Source organism: Oncorhynchus masou, chromosome 28 (genome assembly GCF_036934945.1).
Source record: "Oncorhynchus masou masou isolate Uvic2021 chromosome 28, UVic_Omas_1.1, whole genome shotgun sequence".
Lineage (NCBI taxonomy): Eukaryota > Metazoa > Chordata > Actinopteri > Salmoniformes > Salmonidae > Oncorhynchus > Oncorhynchus masou.
Window position 1 is genome coordinate 42,694,326 of NC_088239.1, and position 5,952 is coordinate 42,700,277.

A 5,952-nucleotide genomic window follows, 5' to 3' on the forward strand; every position below is an offset into this window, starting at 1 on the left:
ACCACTGTCATATGCCTACCTTTTATTAAAGAAAATTACAAAATGCACCGGCCTATCCCCTGTTAACGTAAGATTGTGAAGAAAATAAAAACCGATCCGATTATTTAAAGTGGTCCACAACAGTGCTTTAGTCCGAGATGCTTTATGCTAGAAACAAACTGTAAAATACCTGGGGAAGACTTTTACTCCGGTGGGAGTATGATTTTTTTTTCGTTTCTTTGACAGTCAGAGGCTGAACTACAACTTTCTATAGCCGAGGAAACAAAAAATGGACTGCTTGGGAATCTAATTCTGTCACTATCAACTGATTAAGTTATTCACTTTCTGAACAATAGATGTTGAAACCCAGATAGCTTTTAGGGAAACACTTGTGACCTTCTCTCCTTGGGTTAAGCCACAGAAGAAGAGTAACCAGGAGGATGGGGTGGAAAGGTAGGCCTAACTTTTGAAAGTACCATGCTCGGATTTCTAATGACGTCTCAGATGTAATTATTTGCAAACAGGGACAGTTTTGTTGCAAACTATACACTGATTTGGCATTGGAGAAATATGACACATAGACCTATCACTGTCCATTCTTACCCTGTAATTTCGTGTAATTTGTGTGGTATTAAAAAAGATGAATCTAATATGTAAAATGACATAGAATTGCATGAAATATGATGATAGTTTCATGCAATGCTTTTACTATAAAGGAGATCTTTCCACCCCTACTCCATGGTGGTCTGTGAACCCACAACCTTCTGGCCTGCAGCCCTGTGTTTTAATCAAAATTCATGCATTGCCATATAATGCTTAAAGGACATCTGCATATCTAAGACTCTGGTCTGTCCAAGAAGAGAGGGTAAACGGTAGACATGTTCTCTGTTATCCACTTTAATGTTTTAATTATTATTTGGGGTATAGGAGAGGGTTACTTGTTCATTTTTTTAAGTGTCAAGGGAGGGTTTAGGTAAAACATATTTTGCTGAATTAAGGGCCGTCCATTTACATTTCAGAGATCTGATTTGCTCCGTGTTACCCTTTCACTCCCTTACTAAAACTACTGCACAGCCTTCTTATCGTTCAAAATACTATTTAGAGTGTAGGATACTGTTTAGTAAAAAACAAATGCAGGAAACAAATTATACAGCTACCCAGCCTAAAACCCCAAAGTGTAAACAATGCAGATGTAGAAGCACAGTGGCTAGGAAACTCCCTGGAAAGGCAGGAACCTAGGAAGAAACCTATAGTGGAACCAGGTTCCAAGGGGTGGCCAGTCCTCTTCTGGATGTGTCGGGGGTGGATCTGGCCGTATAGGCCAGATCGTTGTTCAAACGTTGACCAGCAGGGTCAAATAATAGTCACAGTGGTTATAGAGGGTGCAACAGGTCAGCTGCAAATGTCCGTTGGCTTTTCATAGCCGAGCATTCAGAGGTTGAGTCAGCAGGTGAGAGAGAGAGAGGGGGAAAGAGAAAGCAGGGGTCGAAACAGCAGGTCTGGGACAAGGTAGCATGTCCGGTGAACTGGTCAAGGTTCCATTAGTGGCAGGCAGAAAACCAGAAACTGGATGACCAGGTGGGAGGAGAGACAGAGAGCGAGAGAGAGAGAATAATTAGATGAAGCATACCTAAGATCACACAGGACACCAGATAAGACAGGAGAATTACACTAGATAGGACAGACTGACCGAAGCCCCTCGGCACATAGACTATTGCATCATAGATACTGGGGACTGAGACAAGGGGGATCAGGGGACACTGTGGCCCTGTCAAAAGTCACCCCCGGACAGTGCCAATCAGGCAGGATATAACCCCACCCACTTTACCAAAGCACAGCCCCACACCACCAAAGGGATATAAACAGACCACCAACTTACTACCCTGAGACAAGGCTGAGTACAACCGATGAATATCTCCTCCACTGTACGAGCCCGAGGGGGCGCAAAACCGGACAGGAAGATCACTTCAGTGACTCAACCCACTCAGGTTTAGTATAGAGGGGAAAACCTTGGCATGACGTGATGCACCCTCCTTGTGTGAGCAGGCCAGTGACTCAGCCCCTGTAATAGAATCCCAGTGGAGAGAGGGGAGCCGGCCAGACAGAGACAGCAAGGGGAGTTCGTCTCTCCAGTGCCTTGCAGTTCACCTTCACACCCCTGGGCCAGACTACACTCAATCATAGGATCTACTGAAGAGGTGGAGAACGATTCTGCATCTCTCACACGGACATTTCATAAAAATGGAGCTCTATAGGAGAAAGCCCTGCCTCCAGCTGTTTGTTTGGAATAGTTGATTAGGATCCCCATTAGCTACTCCACATGTAGCAGCTACTCTTCCTGGGGTCCACATACAGTGTATTCAGACCCTTTGACTTCTTCCACATTTTGTTATGTTACAGCCTTATTGTAAAATGTATTAAATAGTTCCCCCCCCTCATCAATCTACACACAATACCTCACAAAACAAAAACAAATTCCTGGCCCAGGGAGTTTTAGAAATGTTTGCAAATCTATTACAAATTTAAAAAAACTGAAATATCACATTTACATAAGAATTCAGACACTTTACTCAGTACTTTGTTGAAGCACCTTTGGCAGCGACTACAGCCTTGAGTCTTTTTGGGTACGACGCTACAGGCTTGGCACACCTGTATTTGGGAAGTTTCTCCCATTCTTCTCTGCAGATCCTCTCAAGCTCTGTCAGGTTGGATGGGGAGCGTCACTGCACAGTTATTTTCAGGTCTCTCCAGAAATGTTTGATCGGGTTCAAGTCCGGGCTCTGGCTGGGCCACTCAAGGACATTCAGAGACTTGTCCCGAAGCCACTCCTGCGTTGTCTTGGCTGTGTGTTTAGGGTCGTTGTCCTGTTGGAAGGTGAACCTTCGCTCCAGTCCTAGGTCCTGAGCGCTCTGGAGCAGGTTTTCATCAAGGATCTCTCTGTATTTTGCTCCGTTCATCGTTCCCTTGATCTTGACTAGTCTCCCAGTCCCTGCAGCTGAAAAACATCCCAAAAGCATGATGCTGCCACCATCATGCTTCACCGTAGTGATGGTGCCAGGTTTACGCCAGACGTGACACTTGGCATTCAGGCCAAAGGGTTCAATCTTGGCTTCATCAGGCCAGAGAGTCTTGTTTCTTATTGTCTGAGTCTTTAGGTGCCTTTTGGCAAACTCCAAGCGGGCTGTCATGTGGCTCTTACTGAGGAGTGACTTCCATCTTGTCACTCTACCATAAAGGCCTGATTGGTGGAGTGCTGCAGAGATGGCTGTCCTTCTGGAAGGGTCTCCCATCTCAACAAAGGAACTCTAGAGCTCTGGGTTCTTGGTCACCTCACTGACCAAGGCCCTTCTCCCCCAATTGCTCAGTTTGGCCAATCAGCCAGCTCTAGGAAGAGTCTTGGTGGTTCCAAACTTCTTCCATTTAAGAATGATGGAGGCCACTGGGTTCTTGGGGACCTTCAATGCTCCAGAAATGTTTTGGTACCCTTCCCCAGACCTGTGTCTCGACACAATCCTCTCTCAGAGCTCTACAGACAATTTCTTCAACCTCGTGGCTTGGTGTTTGCTCTGACATGCACTATCAACTGTGGGACCTTATATAGACAGGTGTGTGCCTTTCCAAATCATGTCCAATCAATTGAATTTACCACAGGTGGACTCCAATCAAGTTGTAGAAACATCTCAAGGATGATCAATGGAAACAGGATGCACCTGAGCTCATTTTCAAGTCTCATAGCAAAGGGTCTGATAAGGTATAAGGTATTATAAGGTATCTAATTTATTTTTAATCAATGTGCAACATTTTCTAAAAACCTGTTTTTGCTTTGTCATTATGGGGTATTGTGTGTGGATTGATGAGGGAAAAAAATATTTAAGCATTTTTAGAACAAGCTGTAACATAACAAAATGTGGAAAAGGGGTCAAGGGGTCTGAATACTTTCCAAATGCACTGTAAAACATACAAATACATGACAAAGTACAGAACAGTTATAGACAAGAAAAACATAAGATATTATATTTAATAAGACATAAAAAATACAAATAAGAGTAGAAATGAAGTATATGTATGTACAGCAGGTATGTACGTGTAGGTATGGCAGGACCAAATTGGAGAAATAAGTAGGAACAAGTCCATGTAATGCTTTTAGGTTAACAGTAAAATGTTGAAATCAGCCCTAGCATTAACAGGAAGCCAGGCTAGAGTCAAGATTCTAGTCAAGATTCTAGCTGCCACATTTTGAACTAACTGAAGTTTATTTAGTGCCTTATATCTGGTAGCCAGAGGTAAGTATTGTAATCTTGAAGTGACAAAAGCATGGATGAGCTTTTCTGCATCATTTTTGTACAAATGTTTCAGATTTTTGCAATGCTACGAAGAAGCTGCTCTTGAAATATGTTTGTCAAAAGAGAGATCAGGATACAGAGACGACTGTACAATCATCAAAATTCATTGTCAGATCCGACAGCATATCTCTTTGTTTCTTGGGACCTAAAACTAGCATCTCTGTTTTGTTTGAGTTTAAAAGTAACAACATTTCCGCCATCCACTTCCTAATTTCTAAACCCAATTTTAGGGATTCACCATGGTTCATCGAAATGTACAGCTGTGTGTCGTCTACATCGCAGTACAAGTTGACATTGTGTTTCAAAATGACATCACTAGGAGGTAGCATATATAGTCGAAACAATAGTGGTCCTAGAACGGAACCTTGAGGAACACTGAAACTTACCATTGATTTGTCAGATGACAAACCATCCACAAAGATGAACTGATATCTTTCCGACAGAGATGAGCTAAACCAGGGAGGAATTTGTCCTCGTAGACCAATTATTCTTTTGAATCTAAAGAATATGGTGATTGATGGTGTTGAAAGTGGCACTAAGGTCTACGAGCACAGAGCCTTGGTCTGAAGCCATTAAAAGGTAATTTACCACCTTCACAAGTGCGGTCTCAGTGCTATGATCGCGTCTAAACCTAGACGGAAGTGTTTCTTATGCATTATTTGTCTCCAAGAAGGCAGTGAGTTGGTGAGCAAAGGATCTTCCAAAATTTCTTGAGAGGAATGGGAGATTCGATATGGGCCGATAGTGCTTTGAATATTCCGGATCAAGGTTTGGATTTTTCAGGCGAGACTTTATTACTGCCACTTTTAGAGAGTTTGGTACACATCCAGAGGATAGGGATCCATTTATTATGTTTAACATCGGCGTGCCAAGCACAGGAATTAGCTCTTTCAGTAGTTTAGTTGGAATAGGGTCCAGTAGACAGCTGGAAGGTTTAGAGGCCATGACCATTTTAGTGAATGTTTGAGAGATACAGGATTAAAAAACTTGAGTGTCTCCATTGATCCGAGGTCCTGCAGTTCTGTGCAGACAACTGAGTTTTGGAAAAATATGCATATTCAAAGAGGAGTCCGTAATTTGTTTTCTAATGATCATGGTCTTTTCGTCAAAGAAGTTCATGAATTCATCACTGCTGAAGTGAAGACAATCTTCACTTGGAGAATGCTACTTTTAAGTTAGCTTTGCGACGAAATGTTGGATAGTTTTTATTCTCCTTAATCAGCTTGGAAAAGTAGGCTGATCGAGCAGAAGTAAGGGATTTCCGATATTGCACAGTACTGTCTTTTCAAGCTAGTCAGAAGACTTCCAATTTGGTGGAGTGCCAATGATGGTACTGAAAGCCTTTTGGAGTGGGTCTGTGGGCTTCTTAATGTGAATATTGAAGTCACCAAACATGTGAATATAATCTGCCATGACTACGAGGTCCAGGAGGTCTGTAAACAGTAGCTATAAAAAGTGATGTGAGCAACAACTCCGCCTTTGCGCGATACGCGGGGTATAGGGTCACTAGTGTAACCAGGAGGAGAGGCCTCATTTAACACAGTAAATTAATTAGGCTTAAACCAGGTTCCAGTCAGGCCAATCACATCAAGTTTATGATCAGTGATTAGTTCATTGACTATGACTGCCA